The sequence below is a fragment of the Galeopterus variegatus genome, unplaced genomic scaffold (assembly GCF_000696425.1).
Source record: "Galeopterus variegatus unplaced genomic scaffold, G_variegatus-3.0.2 Scaffold4874, whole genome shotgun sequence".
Lineage (NCBI taxonomy): Eukaryota > Metazoa > Chordata > Mammalia > Dermoptera > Cynocephalidae > Galeopterus > Galeopterus variegatus.
This window is the reverse complement of record NW_007730985.1, coordinates 77883-96076: the sequence shown is the minus strand read 5'-3', so window position 1 is coordinate 96076 and position 18194 is coordinate 77883. Positions and strand designations below refer to the sequence as shown.

General features: G+C 44.7%; 1 pseudogene; it reads left to right on the top strand.

Moving 5' to 3' along the window:
• LOC103603938 overlaps positions 1-13916 on the top strand; it is a 24246-nt pseudogene extending 10330 nt beyond the window's left edge.
• The last annotated feature ends 4278 nt before the right edge of the window (positions 13917-18194 follow it).

The following is an 18194-nucleotide window of genomic DNA, read 5'->3' as shown; positions in this document are numbered from 1 at the left end:
GAAAGACTAGCCCTCATTATCTCTCTCTCTCTCTCTCTCTCTCTCTCTCTCTCTCTCTCTCTCATACACACACACACACACGCACATACACACACACACACCTCTTTAGCTCAGTGTCTCTACTTAGCATCAGACGTTTGTCATGTAGAGTCAAATCAGCAGCCTTTAGTGAGCAGCAAACTGAGAACATATCCTGAGGAAAACAAAGCTATCTCATTTTTAAAGAGCATTTTATTTAGAAATTGGAGAACAGGAGGAACCAGAGGATAGTGAAGCACTAATCTCTGTGATAGCATATTTCTGGAATTCAATAAAGGAGAAAAGCATAGGCTGAGTAGTTCACCCCCAAATTTAAGAAAACTATACATCTGCTCAAGTGCAAAGAATTGGAACAGTAATAATATCCTGGCCATGGCATATGTGTGCACACAACACCCCTCTCTTGTTTCATTCTGTTCTGTCACTCTGCCTGTGATCCCCTGGGTACACTTGCATAGGCCTTTCCCTGACAGGTGGCACAGACCGTGTGGGTCTGGGATGCGTCCACAGGTGTCTGCTTGGCAGTGGGACACTTTCAGTGATTCTGTGTCAGCTCCTTTCCTTTGGCTCCCCCGGTCCATGATTGCTGTTTTTCCTTGTGCCCCTGTCCATCCCATCTCACTGAAAGATAATGTGACTCTTTCCATGAAATGTCCTCGTATTGGTGTTCAGAATTTCACAGCCACCATTGTTATCTCACTTTTCAAAGAATCACATTTTAGTGGCAATATATGACTGTTTCACTGATTTCTCTTCTTACCTATTTTATATCTTTCCTTCTCCTTGTTTTGGTTTTATTCTATTATTCCTTTTTTTTTTTTTTGTCTTTTTCCCTAATATGTTTAGTTATGTCCCATGGTCTTTGGTTTTCAATATGTCTTGCTTATGATTAGTGTATTCAAAATTATGCAAAATTTCAAGTGCTCCTTTAGCTATGGGCCATTGGGTTTATCATCTGATACTTTCATTCCTTTCCAGTTCTGAGTTCTTTGTAATATCTTTTAAAATTTCCTCTTAACCCCAATGACTATATAGTACCTATTATAATTTTTTTATGGGCCCAGGAGATGTTTGAAGCTTTCTTGTTGTTATTGCTATTGATTTCTTACTTTGTTTCTTTACAGTCAGAGAGCACAATCTGTATATATTGATGGTTTGGCATTTATTGAAGCTTTCTTCGTTCCATGATAACTTAAAGTAGATATTACCATTTGGTGGGTATAAGCTCTATGTAGATCTATTAAATCAGTGCTAGAAATATAATGCTAGCTACATATATAATTTTATATTTCCTAGTGACCATATTAATTAGGCAAAAACACACAGGTAAAATTAATTTTAATAATATATTTTATTTAACACAATATATCAAAAATAGCATAATTTCAACATACAATCAATATAAAGGATTAATGAGACATTTTACACTCTTTTTTATGTATGACGTATTAGAAATTGGGGGTAAACTTTAATCTCAATATGAATAATAATTCATATCAGATACACTTGATCTGTATTCAGATTTTAATTTACAATTGAAAGAGTATATTCACATACCTTAGTTGTTCCAAACACACTTTAAAAGTTTACCAATATCTGAATCAAGTATTAGTTTTTGAATTTAAATTTAAATTAGTTAAAATTAAATGCGATGTTCAAATTCACTTGCATTGGCCACATTTCTAGTGATCAGGAGCTACATGTGGCTATCGGCTACCGGGATGGACAACGCGGTATAGAATTGCACTGATTGTTGTTTCTCGGATATTTCAAATCATTGCTAACTTTTGTCTCCTTGATCAGTGTTGATTTTAAAGATACATTGATATCTCCTGTTATGACTATCATATCTCAGCCCTTGTGTTCTGAAGCTGTTTCACTCATAGCAGAAATTGACTTGTATGTTTTCACACCCTATTTATTTTTTTCTCTTTCTGGGCCTCCTGTTACATGGAGAGTGGCACTGCTATTGCCTGTATTCTTAGCTTTCTTTTATATCTCCCATCTCTTCCTCTTCCTGAGGTGGCTGGCTGGTACAGGGACGGAACCCTGGACCTTGGTTTTGTCTGCACCATGCTCTAACCATCTGAGCTAACAGGTCAGCCCTCCTGAGCATCCTAGCCTGAGCTTCTGCTCACTGATCTGCTCTCATGCTGCATGCATCCTGCTTTTCAGGCCATCTATCACACTCTTTATTTCAACGATTAAAGTTTGGTTGTGGCTGTGTGTTGTATTTGTTTCTGATCTCTTTGAGAGTATTTATTGAGCTTCTTTTCGTTCACACCCTGCCTGAACTGCTCGTGCTGTGCTGTCTGGTGCAGATGGCTCAGGTGTTGGGTTTGCTCCCCCGTCTTATCTTCTTTGTGAGCCCACATGCACTTGGGAACACCAGCTGCCTTGGCCTGTCAGGAGGGGGAACAAAGGCCCAGGCCCAGCACTCTCCTGCCTTCTGGTGGGGGGAGGGAGGGGATGGTGCTAGGGCACGGGGCTTCCATGCTTATAGTCGGCCAGACCTCTTCCAGAGTGACCCATCCCCTGTGCCAGCTCTGGAGAGCTCCTGGGGCCCTACTCTTTTTCCACAGCTGCTGCCTTTAAAATTATTCGCACCCAGCCTAGGTGGGAGCTGTGGAGGAGGGTGTTCAGGGGCCGGCCAGGGAGTTTCCTCCTGTTGTCACCTCTGCCCTCCAGCAGAAGAGGATGTCTGACCTAGATAGATGCCTTCTTATGCAAAAATAACAAAGGAGCCCCAACTCTGCTAACTCAGGCCCTCTGTAGGCCTGAACGTCAGTGATGTATCCCATAGGCATCATGTTAACAGCCGTGGTTCAATATGACTGAGAGTCAGATTTATGCGTCATTAGCAGGATTTGCATTGGCTGACCTAAAAGGTAACTCATTTAAAGCCCTAGAATTTAGGATGCATTTTCTTAACTTATTCATTACAAAGACAAGCAAACAAAACCAATCTTTCACCCAGGACCTCCTCCTAAACTGGGCATTGTTTAGACCTGCCTGTCCAGTATGGCAGAGCAAGTGGCCACAGAGCAGTTGAAAGGCGACTGGTCCAAATGGAGATGAGATGATGTAATATTAAAAAAGAAAGTAAAATAGCTCATTAATATCTTTATATGACATGCTGACATAATTTGTAGCAATATTAAGTTAAATAGAATATTATTAAAATTGATTTTACCTGTTTCTTTTCATTTTTTAATATTAATTATATTTCTGGAGTTTGGCTGTATAAATCAGCCTAATAATTCTCAAATATTATTTGTTCAATGAAAAGGCAATTACTTTATCTGAGATTTTAACAATGGGCCACGTTTCTGAGGCATATCTTTTGCAAACTGTCCTTAGACATCGAAAGTGACACACACGTCAAAGCAGTTGTACCCATTCACGCATTTATTCCCCTAGTAAACAACGGAGCCCTTGTTGTGTGCTCTCCAGTTCCCAGCAAACGTGAGGTTTATCTTCTTATGAGCAGAAGCAGCCAATAAGCGGTAAAAACATGAAATAAATGAATTTTAGAGTATGCTCTAAGTCATTAAGTGCTATGAAAAAAATAAAGCAGGACAGAAGGCGGGTGTGGGCAGGTGGATTGTAAATCTGGTGATTTCATTAGGAAAGTGAAATTGGAGCAAGGACATGAACGAAGTGAGCATGCTGAACTTGTCGAAGGGCCAGCATTCCAGATGATGGAGGCCAGCGGGGAGACGAGCAAGGGAGAGAGCATCAGGCAATCCCAGTGGGCTGTGAAGTGGAGCATGTAGGGACTTTTACTTGATATCGGTGAAATGGGAGGACACTGGGAAGTGTTGAGGTGGGGTGTGGCCTAAACTATTATGCTCTAAGTCATTAAGTGCTATGAAAAAAATAAAGCAGGACAGAAGGCAGATGTGGGCAGGTGGATTGTAAATCTGGTGATTTCATTAGGAAAGTGAAATTGGAGCAAGGACATGAACGAAGTGAGCATGCTGAACTTGTCGAAGGGCCAGCATTCCAGATGATGGAGGCCAGCGGGGAGACAAGCAAGGGAGAGAGAAGCAGGCAACCCCAGTGGGCTGTGAGGTGGAGCATGTAGGGACTTTTACTTGATATCAGTGAAATGGGATGACACTGGGAAGTGTTGAGGTGGGGTGTGGCTTAAACTACCTTAATTTTAAGAAGATGGCTCTGCCTGTTTTGTTGAAAACAGATGGGCAAGGATGGAAACAAGGGAATGAGCAGGAGGGTCCTGCAGTAATCCAGGAGCAAGTGGCGGGATTGTAGATGCACTTTTGAGATAAAACTAACAGGGTATCTGATGGATTGAACACGTGGGTATAAAGAAAAGAACAGGCCAAGGATAATTCCCAGCTTTTGGCCTAAGGACCTGGAAGGATATAACTATTAAGGACCCACTTTTTGTGCTGGTAATGTTTATGCAGGAAATACAGAAATCCATAGAGTAAGCAGTGAAGCACTTTACAGCAAATGGCAACGGAAGACACATGAATGTGAGAATCTACCTCACCCTATACAATAGGACACATGTGAACAGACAGAGAGAATGGCCCTCTAACTCGGCCGTCAGGAACAGGTAAGTGAGGTCTCAGATTATATGGGGATGTTACACAATTTTCAGACCAAAGAAAGAAGTGAAAAGACATTCTAAGGTCAAGTAATAGCAGGTGCAAAGCCCGGTGTTGACAAAGATGGTGAGTAATTTGGGGACTTTCAAATAGGGAGTGGATGATGGGCTGCCTGGGGGAGGAGGCGCTGCTCGAAGCAGGCACCTGCTCAGGAGGATGTATGCAGAACTGGGAGTGTGACTTTCTGCTGCGGGCAGTGAAGAGCTACCAGAAAGTTTGGGACAGGGCAATGCATGGTCAAATCTGTGTTTTTGAAGAATAATCATGTGGCTCAAAGAAAATAGACTGGAGGGAGGATAAATTAAAGACAGACAGAGGAGTTAAGAAGCTATTAAAATTGCCCAAGGTCTTGTTGAGTGTTGTAACTGGAGAGAATTGGGAACAAGGAAGGACTGATTAGAGAGATTTTTAGAGGTATAATTCACAGGAATCGGTGACAAATTATAGGATGGACTTTCCAATATGGCAGAAAGGGTTTCCAGTTTGGGAGCTGTTGGGAGGGTTGTCAATGACTGAGATGGGAAACAAGGAGGGAGAGGAACATGTTTCAAGCATGCTGAGTTTGAGGTATAGCTTAGTTTGGATTCCCCCAGAAGCCACCTCTGGAAGAAGGATTCCTTCGTAAGTATTTATTTGGGAAGTAATCTCATGAAACTGCAGGGAGGTGGAAAAGCAAGGCACAGAAGTGAAGGCTCTAACACAAGATCATGCAGGTCACTGCTGGGGCCACTCCAAGGTGCAAAGAGGACACATCAGAGTTGCTCCTCCTGACCTTCCCCCACCCCCCGCCCAGGAGGGGAAATGGCTCTCTGGGAGGCAATGACTTCTGACTCCTTGATGCAGGGGCCTGGGAAAGCCATCAGGCAGAAAGGCATTTGCCGCCAGGAGGAGCTGGCGTGGTGTGCGTGCCAATGGAAGGGACTAAGGGGTGCTGATGGCTCAGCCAGTGGTGCCTGTCAGGGAGATCTGAGCATGGAGACGCTGACAGGAGAAGGGAACTCAGACACGAAGTCCTGTGAGAAATTGAGCAGGAGATAGTGATTTGGGGACTCCCACATGTGTGGCTAATCTTAGCATAAGCCTTTATAAGATGGTGTCTTTTCCCCATATCCCTTGCAGTGAGGACACCTCCATTTGCAGAAGTGACCAGTGTTTCCCATCTGCCCCTCCCAGCAGCCGTGGCCTGGGGGAAGCTGGATTAAACTTGTGAGCCAGCCCTGCTCCCTCAACTAAATTCTGCTCTGAAAGACAAGAAAACTTGGGATTTATTCCTGCCTATTCTGAGAGGGTTGTTCTAAGATTTCATTTCTTAAAAGCAAGCCCATTCTATTACATAGATGGGTGTTCTTGATTTCAAAGGAGTCCAACTTTCTAACTAGTACAGAATAAATTCTGTCATAGACAGTGTTATGAATGCTCTAGAATTTGAGATGGAATTTTTCTCTTTAGAAGAAAAGCTCCAGAGACTTGATTATAGGAAAAACAAAGGATAAAGAGAGTTGGGAAATGTCCTATGTCCTTTAAGGCAGGGACAGGGGGTTGGAAATGCAGTACTGACTGAAGGTAAATACTGCTTGTTTTCTTTTGGGCCCTCTCTGTCCAGCCCACCTATCAGCTGCCACCCTAAAATAGGAAGTTTTTAATGTATTTTAAGCAAACACATTAAGTTCTCAGTCTGTTATATCTGTAAGAGCCCATATGGCTAAGAACCATCTTCTCAAGATTATCATAGACCTTTGGGAATATCTTAGACTCTGGGCGAGGATCAAGTTCCATTTCTGTGCAGTCAACAGTGCCCTTGGATGGGTCGTTCGGCCTTTCAAGATCTCAACTTCCTCATCTGTGCAGTGGTGATGAGACCACCTCACAAATTTATGAAGTTCAGAGGAGATGGAGGATGGGAAATTGCCACAAACACTGAAAAGTGTTAGCAGTCATACAGATCTGGTCTAGTATGCCTTTTACTATCCTGCACTGGAAAATTGTCAGCCTTCCTATGGCTCTGGTTGCAAAGTATAGGTGATGATCTCGGGCCTGCAGTGTGAAAGACAGGTGGTCCACTCATGGCACGTGGCTCAGACTGAGTCAGAAATGCTACAGACCCCACTGGAGTCTGTCTTTCTGGAAAACTCTGGGCCTTTGAGAGGCCCTGAGCTCTAGTTCACTTGGACCTCTCACAAGCGAATGGCCCTAGCTGGCCTACTTCAGCCCTCTGTGTCTTGATCACCACATCCAGGAAGGAAATGAGTTGGACATGCTTACCTCCTCCAGATCAATACTTCCATGATCTTACACTTATGACTCTGGACTTGATAACCCATACTCCCATTACCTGGTTGCCAAAGGACCAGATGTGCTGGAAGCTTCGTAGAACATTGTCTTCCTGATGAGTCCTGAATGCCCACCCCCAGAAGCACTCCAGTGTCCTCAGTCCCCCACCAGCTGCCTTGGACACCCTCACTCACCTTCACCTTCAGGGTCTCCTATTGGGGAGCTCTGGGAGGGTGGCAGAAGAAACATGCATCTGATCGGGATGCCACTTCCCAATTTCCACAGGCAATCCTTTAAATAAACTAGGGCCAGCTTTATTTTCATTGTAGGGTGAAATCACAGACTGTTCAACAAAGAAAACAGATGACAGATGCAACCCCTCAAAGAACTCACAGTCCCCAAGGGCCCTCAATGGCCAGCACTGTGCGGACCCCACAAGAAGTGAAGGAAGCAGAACACTGTCTAGCAAAACAAGGCACATCTCGAACAGAAGTATCATTTAGTGTATGACTAGCAGATACACACTCCCTCTTCATGTTTTGAAACACTCTGCCTTCAATTTTAAGACAAATTTCCTCTACTACATTGACCCACCTTCTGCCTTGACCCACGAAAGCATATGCCACCTAGAACAATGATGATTCTGGCCAGTACTGTGAGTCATGAACATATGGTGTCCCCAGCTCGGTGTTTACTCTTTTACCTGGAGAGATTAGTCACCCAGAGGTGCAGGATCAGCCTGACCACCATCTGGTCACTCCCTGGTGCAGGCTGAGGTGAAAAGTTGGTCCTGCGTGCCTTGATAGCTAGGTGGGGGCCGTCGTCGCTGAGAGCGGGAACCTCATGCACAGCCCTGACTGAAGGCGAAGCTCATGTCACACCCGCCGGCAGCCTGCCACTTCTCCATTGTGGAGAAAGAAGATGGGCCCTCAGCCGTGGTGGTTCCCATGTATCGGGGCCAAGACTGGGTTCCCCAGCCCTCCCCTGCACACCATTTCCTGGCCCCAAGACATCGGCTTGCTACGATCGCCCCTGCTCATCTGTAGGTCTTGGAAGTTGTTTTAAGTGTGAAAGGTGCTCCGCATTTTAGAGCTGGTGCTTTGTAAGTGGAAAGATTTTGGACTTTGGCCCCACATCTGCCTGCTTTTCAATTCTCATCTTGAGGTCGTGGGTAACTTTTTTGACCTCCTTAAATCTCTCTTTCTTTGTCTGCTAAGTGACAATCCTCACAGAGCTGTTGCCCTGGGTAAACCTATCTGAGATAATCTGTGTAAAGCACCTGATTTAGAGGAGTGCAGTAAAAGTCAGTTCCCTGCTCCTTGCCTTGTATTATATGGCTTTATTCCTTTCTGCCAGGGACTCTGGGGAAAGGAAAGCCATGTGCAATTTGTTGTAATCAAAAGTGACAAAATTAAGTTCTCATCAAAATAATTTTAATGTCCCATTGGCATGGCATGTCTGAGCCACAGAAGTAATGAAGTGATGAAAATCAAGTTGAAGCCATCGGCTACAGGGAAGAGCTCAGCTAATCACAGTGCAAAGAGATCTCAACCAGCACTGGGGCAGGGGAGTGGATTCTTCGCCATGAAGAGTAAATTTGTACCCACCTCTCTGGGGAGGTGCTGGACTTTTGTGGACCTTCAAGACAGGTGCTTTAAACAAAGTTCTCTTGAGTCTCCAACATTCCAGGTTCATTCTCTGGGGGCCCTCTAATTAGCTCTGGCTAAGGTTCCAGCCCACCAGCCCCAGAAGAAGGCTGACTTGGCAATGGATCTTGTAACTGATCCCATCTGAAGCTTTCCATCTTTCATCTTGGGACAAGATATTAAGTTATGAGTTATAAAGTTCTAAGTTATGGATTCTCAAATGAATTTCCACTGGCCTAATGGGTTTCATCATAGGATTTGTATTTGTTTCTAAGAAGAGTCATGTTGTCTTACAAATGACTGTCCCATTTGCAGTATGCTCTGCTAGTTCACACAAGCTCTTGGATGCTATTCCCACCATAGAACTTCCCCCGCTTATTGTGGGGAAATCGTGACAACATCTGGCCAAATTGAGAGAAATGGATGAGGGCTGGGAGGGTGGACTTCGTTCACCCATGGTGTTCCAACAAATATTTTCAGGCTTAAGGAACTGACTGTCTAAAAATCCAATTCATTGATTTTTCCAAAGGGCAAGTTCAAGCAGAAGGCCCCACTAAAAGGTCTCCCCAGTGGCTGTCCAGCTCTCACTTCTCATTACTTATGCTGAACAGCTGTTCCTTTGGAAGCTGAAGAACGAAAGAAAGCAGGAAAGAAAGAGAGGGGGTGGAAGGCAGGGAGGGAGGGAGAGCTGTAAGGTTGGCTACTGTGGAATACGTAGAGGGCAGAAGGCATTTTTCTGTAGGAAAATCTGTCTGGCTTCATGCCCTGAGCACGGCCTTCTGGGTGAGCTCCCAGGCCTGGTGGACACTCTTGCTCTGCCTTTGGCTCTGGCTCTGACGGTTTTATATGTGTTTCCACAGCAGCAAAAGATTGCTGTGACCAGGGCAGCTCTGTCCATACAAAATGAGAGTGGCCCCAGAGTCCAGCAGGAAACCAGGCTGGAGGAATGCCAAATTGTGTAAGCAAGCCTCCCCTTTTATGTGTGAGGTGGGAACTACAGTGAGGCTGGGCAGGGCAGGGGGAGGGGGAGAAAAGGCTGCACAGTCAAGAGGAGAGGGTTGCAGTCCTGATGAGATCTTTTTTGAGATGAGTTGCCAGGGTCATCTTATGTAGTCTTTCCAAGGCTCGGTTTCTTCATCCATAATGTGGAATAACGTTGCCTCTGCACGTGGTGGGCTTTCAGTGTGTGTTCAGTGTGCTCTTAGGGCAAGGATGGAGGCAGTCTACCTGCTCTTATGGAGGAATAAAGATAAAGAAGTTGGAGAAATGCGGCCTGTGAGATTCACTGAAGATTCCTCTGCCTCAGATCCCAAGGGTGCTTTGCCATGTTGGATGAGGGCACCAGGTCCCGTGCGTGGTTGTGCTCCTGAGCATAGAAGACGGCATCCCCAAGCTGGGAAATTTAAACCCTGAGCATAGAGCTGTTCTGGAGAAACCACTATTAATGGTGGAAAATCACATTTGAGCTGTTAGGCAGGTCTTTGGCCTTTGCTGGTCCCATGCTTGAGACTTGGGGAGGATGGTGTTGGGGTTACTTGTCCAGGGTCAACCGCTTGACTCCCAGAACCTCTAGAGCTGTGCTTCATCATCCAGATTCTTCTTGGATCCTCTACCTCTAGAGCTGTGCTTCATCATCCAGACTCTTCTTGGATCCTCCTTTCCAGGGAAACAAACCAGCACATGCTTACACTTACTTTCTGGGTCTAATTGTTGACCAAATTAGTCTTACTTTTCCAGACAAAAGATAAATTGCATCTTTAGAAAAGTGTTGGAATGGGGTGGAGCTTCTGAGCTCCTTCTGTTTTTAATCCTTGTGTTGGCATGTAGGGTCACTGGGGAACCTATGATGCACACTCCTGCCCTCATATCCTGAAATGGTCCAAAGTCACAGACACACAGAATCAGGGAACTGAAGTCCCGTAGGAAATTTGGAATAAACCAGGGTGTGGTGATGCATGGTCAGATTTTTATAGGACAGTGGAATTCTGCAAGAGGAAAGGAAAAGAGAACACATTTCTGTTCAGAGCTCCACTCTAGTATTACAGCAGCACCTCCCTTGCTGTGTGACCTTATGTAGGCGCCTTCACCTCTTTAACCATGTGTTTTATCATCAAAATATGCAAGTAATACTTGATAATACTTGCCTTGGCTATATTTTGATGATAAGGATGAGGATCAAGCAAGAAAATAGACCTGAAGACAGTTTGAAAACTACTAAAGGCTATAAAATATAATAATATATTGCCATGATTATTATGTCCAAAGTTCACCAGCTGAAAGATGACACACATTACTAGTTAACTTCTGTTCAGCATTTCAAAGACTTTTATGCACAAAAGTCACCCTGAATTGGTATGCGGGTGTGCATCACAAAATTTTTCAATGTTTGCATGTTTGAGAACTTTTACAATAAAATATTGAAGGAAAAAAATTACCTTAGCTGAAAACTGCAGTCTCACACACATCTAGAGACAATGAATGTACAATCTTTGTTTTGGAAAATAAATAAATAAATGAATGAATGAATGAATGAATAAATAAATAAATAAATGAGGGCAGCATTATCAAAATGCAAAATAAGACAAAACAAGTCAAAAATTCTGACCCAGTAAAACATGGTATAGTCCAGAAATATTCATTCCAGTGTAATTTATAGTAGCACATCATTTTCTAAAAACAAAAAAAATTCCAATTTGTTCAGGTGCAGTGCCTTGAAAAAATGTTCCACACCCATTAAACAATAGGTGAAGAGAAAATATAGCAACCTTACGCTTATTGTAGTCCTAATCCTATAAAACCAAACAACACAGGGGCCATATTTTATATACTGATTATAACTGTGTTAAATAAAAAGGAAAACAGAAAAACCAGAAATAGAAGCGTCCAAAAGATCATGGTGACTGGAGTAGGGGGCTGGTAGTATAGGAAGACTTTTTCTTATTTTTTAAGTGAAATTTTTCTTTGATATCTTTATACTACAGTTATTTTTTAAGTGAAAAAAAGATTTTTATTATTTTTATTAAGCATCATTGGTGGCTTTTCTACTCAGGGTCCTCAAGTTGGCAGCACTGGCAAGAACAACCTTGCTCTGAAAGCAGACCACCTTGAGTTGCCAAGTGCATTGTTCAGCTGTGGCTGCAGCAATGACTTTGAACACAGTAGTTGCCAGGTTAAGGAGTGCCCGCTGGGCAGTGCCTACCCAGCCCTGGTTCAAGCCCATTGTTCCCTCCAGCACTTCTGCAAGGAGCCCGCATCGCCGAGCTTTGAAGTTGGGTTCACAGAACCTGTTTTCTCAGACCTTGAAGTTTATGTTGGAGACCAGAGACTTGCTGGGGTAGGGGAGGGGAATAAGATGTTCCAAAATGGTCCCAAATCAAAACGATACCCCCAAAATATGTCAGGAAGAGCCAGAGACTACCAGCTGAAGACTGGGCTGTTACAGATATGGAAACGAAGGCACAGGCAGGGCATTTCTTTTAGAAATTGAGCCAGTGACCAGGCCCCGCAGCCTTTGATGAACCAGCCCTTTTCTTCCACTTAAACTGCCTTTCACAAAAGAGCCATAAATTGCCCTTTGTTCTAGGGCAGCAAGAGTCAGGGTCACATCTCAAATGATCACAGCTAAAGCTCCTGGTTTCCCAACTAGAGCTGGGCAGCACTGGGGAACAGTAATTCCAGGGCAGCAGTGTGCTGTGCACCTTGTCTAGGCTGAAAACCTGGAATTGTGCCTCTAAGGCACAGGCAGGGCATTTCTTTTAGAAATCGAGCCAGTGACCAGGTCCCGCAGCCTTTGATGAACCAGCCCTTTTCTTCCACTTAAACTGCCTTTCACAAAAGAGCCATAAATTGCCCTTTGTTCTAGGGCAGCAAGAGTCAGGGTCACATCTCAAATGATCACAGCTAAAGCTCCTGGTTTCCCAACTAGAGCTGGGCAGCACTGGGGAACAGTAATTCCAGGGCAGCAGTGTGCTGTGCACCTTGTCTAGGCTGAAAACCTGGAATTGTGCCTCTGCCTGCTTCTGGGCTGCCAATGACCTCTAGTACCCAGAGTCTTGCCTCAGGCCCCACCTTCCTGTGGAGAGGTATTAGGTACCCATCTAGTTTTTGAGGAACCTTAGATTCATTATATGGTACTTAACTCCATGATTCAGCAACAATATTTCTTGAAGCCCTTCTATATATAAGTAGCTAAGGTGGTAAACATAAGTAATATACATCCTGACCCTTGAGGGCTTCACGGACACATAAGCCATGTTGATGTGCAATAATAATAAATTTTGTTAGGCACTTACTACTTGCCAAGCACTATTCTATAGGCTTTCTCTAAATTAATTCATTTATTCCCCACAAAAGCACCATGACGGGTTATTATTATTATGTGCATTTTATAATAAGGAAACTGAGGCACAGAGAAGCAAGCACAGGCAGTCTGGCTCTGCCGTGGGATCCAAAGCGCCACTCCCATCTGCCCAATGCCAGGCTGCCCCTCAGGAGACGACAGGTGTCTCGAGGCATGGGCAGAGGCAGAGGGGCAAGTGACATACTCCAGGTATCTCAGAAGTTTATATCCCACGTGGGCTTTTCAGCACTGCCAGATTAAGGGTTCAGAGGAAACAGAGGAAAAAAGTGTTCATTTGTTTATTTCAAAATCTCAGGGGGACAATAAGTAAAAATATTTTGTTTTTGCTTTTCCACCTCTCTGGCCAGCCAGCATTGGGTGTGAACGGCGCCGTCGGCTCTGAGAGTCACCCTGGCCCAGCGCTCTTTGGCCGGCCCTGACACCGCTGCCGCCGTCCACACTCGGCGTGCAGGGAAGGTGGTGGCCACAACAGTGCCATCGCCGCCGGGGCCTGCAGGGCCCTGTGCATCGGGTACTGCATCTACTTCAACTGCAAGAGATGGAGAGACCCCAACTTCAAGAACAGGATGCGAGAACAAAGCAACAGAAGCTTGCCCGGGAGAGAGCTGGACTTTCCAAGTTACCTGATCTCAAAGATGCTGAAGCTATTCAGAAATTCTTCCTTGGAGAAATACAGCTTGGTGAAGAGTTACTAGCTCAGGGGGGAGTATGAAAAGGGTATGGACCATTTGACACTTCCTTGGAGAAATACAGCTTGGTGAAGAGTTACTAGCTCAGGGGGGAGTATGAAAAGGGTGTGGACCATCTGACAAACTCCATAGCTGTGTGTGGACAGCCACAGCAGTTACTTCAAGTGTTACAGCAGGCACTGCCACCGCCAGTATTCCAGATGCTTCTGACTAAGCTTCCAACAATCAGAGGATTGTAAGTGCCCAGAGCTTGGCTGAAAATGATGTGGAATGAGAAACAAATGTCAACACAATAAAATCTCGGTTGAAAATTATATATATATATATACATATATATATATATATAATTTTATATACATATATATACATTATATATATATATAAAATATATAATTTTATATATACATATATATATGTATGTATTTTTCATTATAAAAAATATAAACAAATTACAAATTTTTTCTTAATAGGAAAAAAAAAAAAAAAAAACTTCCTGTAGTCCTAGTGCCCTAATCAAATCACAGTGATGTTTTAGGTGCTTCTTTTTTCATCTTTTTGTGCATATTTAACAGTCATAATAACAAAACACATAATAATTTGGCTCCCTTTTGTTTGTGTTACTTAAATTTATAGCAGGTACGAAGTTTCTACATCATTTTTATATTCATCAGTTTAATGGATTCCTTCCAATGAATATTAAATCATTAACTTGACCATTATCCTGTTTTGAGAACAGTCTTCATTACAAGTAGCATTGTGACGGACATCTCTGGGTCTGAAACACATTACACAGGTTAGATTATTTCCCAAGCTTGAACTGTCAGAGGTGGATTTACAGAGACAAAAGGTAGAAACATTAGAAAATTTTTTTGATATGTACTGCAAATTTTCCCCAAAATTGTACTACAAGGCTGAATGTTTTGTGACCATTTAATCATTTATCAAGCAGAATTTTGAAGAATGAATTAAGTATACGGGTGAAAAATATATAAGGCGAGTCCACACTGAGAGAAAAGAGACTTTAAACAGAGTGGAAAGTTTGCAGAACCTCTGGGTGATGGGCATGAGGTCTGGGAGGTAAAGCTGGAGGAGGCGGAAATGAGATCGTGAGAGGCCGTCCTTGCACTCAGTGTTGAAAAACATGGACTTGACTCTGGGGATAACGGGGAACTTTCTCCAAGGGGCTAAACAGAGCCCGTAGGGTCGGATTTGCAGGTGTGGGGAAAGATCCCCATGGAAGGGAGAGGTGGGAGGATGGCCAGGTGGGTGTTGATGAGAAGCCAGTGCTCACAGGAAGCAGACTGACCAGCCAGGGAGGGGCTAAGAGGGAACGAGGGCAGTGGAGACAGAGACCGGAAAAGCCACTGCCAAGGACAGCTTGGTGTGGGGGTGTTAGAACTTGGGTTGACTGATCAGGAGGGAAGAAATCAGAATGCTTCCGAGGTCCCTGGGCAAGATGTCACCCAGCTGAGAAAGGGCACACAGAAGACAAGGAAAGCTTCCATATGGGCGTGGAAGGAGGTGTCCACGCAGGGATGTCTGATAAAAAGTTGCACATAAGGACTTGGAGCCAAGGGAGGGGTCTGGGGAAGAGGGACAGACTTGAAACTACCACTGTGCCGGGACAAGTCAGAGCTCTGTGAGTGATATGCTCACCCAGGGAGAATGTGCCAGAGCAGGCAGGAGCAAGAAGATGGGCAGAAATGCAGACGCTTGAGGACGGGTAGATGACGAGGACTCTGCAAAGGAGAATGAGGATACGCAGTGATCTGAAAAGCAGGAAGAGGACAGGACACGGCGGGGCCAGGTCACAGAAGAGAGCAGTTCTTTTTTAATTCTTTAAAAATTTCTTCTGGGACCACATGTTGGGGGAGGGGAGGCAGGAAGAAGAAAAGGAGTGGTCCGTCACATCGCATACTGCAGAGGTGGGCCACAGCTCAAGGATGACACTATCTGATAATGATGTTACAACTCCCGGACTCCTCGTTTTCTCATCTGTGAAATGCAAAATGTTACTCTGTCATTACAAAGTTTTTGCGATGTTCAGTTGTAACTTATGGCCTTTTAAGGTCAGGGGTACATTGTCTCTGGTCACTCAATGTGAGTTAATTTAGGGAACCCGGCTCCAGACAAACACTGGAAATTTGGCGTGGGAGAAGAAGGGAAGGTGAGGGGGTGACGGCTGGATTCTTGTCCCCATGCTTCACCTGGAGGTCTCTACACTGCTTCTGCCCTGGGTGCCAGTCGGCCACAGCCAACTGGGTTCCTGCTGGAAACTGCAGGGCATCAGGGTCATAGGTATCTCTCCCAGAGCTCACACAAGGTTCGTGTCTTCTCTGAATCTCAAGGTAAAAAGAAAAAATAGAGGTATTAAAACTAAAAACTCTACATGAACCTTTTCTATCATCAAGAGTCCACAAATAAACAAGACTGGTTAACCTTCAGAGGCCAGGTCAGGGAAAGAGCATGCCCCAGTCTGTAGAGGTCACAGTGGGCCTATTTACAGATCAATGGTTCGTGTAAGTGTAGCACACAGCTTGGAAACCTGATGGCACATGTGCCTGATTCTGAGGTTGGACAAGCCAGAGCCCCACCACACAGCTTTTGAGGACACCATGAGATAAAATGTTATCACGGGGCATCTGGTAGACGCTGATGCTCTTCTGCCTTTCCCCACCCTTCCAGCAAGAGGCAGTTTACGTCCCAGAAGAAGAAAACTTCAGCCCTCTCACAGATGGGTCCTGCTGGTCATGGGGACAAGCCATGGACTACAAAGGATGTCAGAGCTTTCTCCAGCCCAGTTCTGAAGAAAGTGATGTTGTTTTAGCTAACAGCTGAGTTTAGCAAAAGACAGTATGTTGCCCATCATTTGACTGAAGAAATAGCTTGAGCGAGGGGCTTAGAATCCAAGATCCCAGCCGCCATACACACTTCCTGGAAGAGGAGAGGCCAGCAGGGCTTCTGGCATTGTTTTCCTTAACTTTGGGGCCTGCTAATTAGCCACTGAACCTAATCAGCTCTGTCAGGAACAAAGGCTGGTAGGGGCTGGGAAAGAAGAACAAAGCATTCTCCAGGGACTTGAGGTCATTCTGCAGGCCTGATGCTTGGAATGCCAACCAGAGAGGCACCTGCACCCTGCGAAACTGTAATTCCACTCCCGAGAGGAGCCTGCTGTACAATGCTGTCCTCACCTGTCACAGGACAAGTTCTCCACAGCACCCCTGAGAAGGATAATACAACAACCACACATGCACATGAGTACCACACACATCGCCACCACCACCATCCTGCCAGCTTGAGCCACATTCCCTCAGTGATACCCAACAAAGCTGGGATTGCTGAGAGTGATTTCAATCACATGCAGAGGTATGGTGGGGTTGTCAGGGTGGCATCTGGAAGCAAGGAACAAAATCCAATAGACTAAATTGTCCTTTTACTCCAAATGACTTCCCCACCCCTAAAAAGGCTGCCTCGACTCTAAATCAATGTCTTCTCTGGTGTTCATATCTCTAAAGAGAAATAACAATTTTAAGAAGTTTTATAATCTCAGGAGCTCCCCTCCCTTTTCCTAACCCTGGGAGCCTGAGCTTAATTCCAAGTCCCCCATTTCCTAGCTGTGTGATCTTAGACTAGATGCTCAACATTTCTGGGCTTCAGCATCACTCTATATAAAGTCAGATTGTCACACAAATTTTGCTGTTTCACTTTGAGCACTGAAACATAGAACGTATACAAGGTGCCTTGTATTTGACCCTTCGTTTCTGAAGTGTTTCTGCAATGATTCTAAATTCCCAACTGTCCACTCATCTAATAAGAGTTGGGCTTCCCAACTGTCCCTTGTTCACTTCTTTCCCAGTGTCCCCAGGTGACATTAACTCAGGACCCTTGGGGTTAACTGTTCACTTGGCCCAGCCCCTTGGAGTTCCAGCTACGGGCTGCTCACCCCACAGGGCACAGCCTGAGAACCTGGCTAAGTGCCAATGCTGCTGTCCCATGCCTCTGTTCCATTCTGGGAACTGTTTTAAAGGTAGATGCTTCTGGTAAACCTCCTGTGCTGTAGCTCTACTTCCTCATCCACGCCTCCCACTCTGGTTCTTGTCCTCAAGCTGAGCTCCTGGCCTGGAGCCCTGACCCTGCTTCCTCCATCACTCTCATCTTGCTGGCATCTGCTCAGCTTCCCTTTCCAGCCTCCAGGGCTCAGAGCTGATTCCCCTTGGAGATTTCATATTTGCAACTTGGAGAATGCAGAGGCTCATGGAGGCTTAAAGCAGAGAAGGGTCTTAGAATACAGACACCTGGTCTAACCTCTCAGTACAAGAATCTCCTCTAAAAGCAACCGGCCAACACACTGTTTTTGAGCTTCCACTGTATAGCAGGCACCGGATTAAATCAAGGGTTTCAGAAATCAATACAACTTCGAGAAGCTTATATTCCAGTGAGGGTGCAAACACATAAACACATACATGCGATACAAAGTGATTGTGCCTGCTACAGGCTGTATTCATCCAGGCTATGATCAAACACTTCCATGACAGGGGCCCCTTACCTTGTG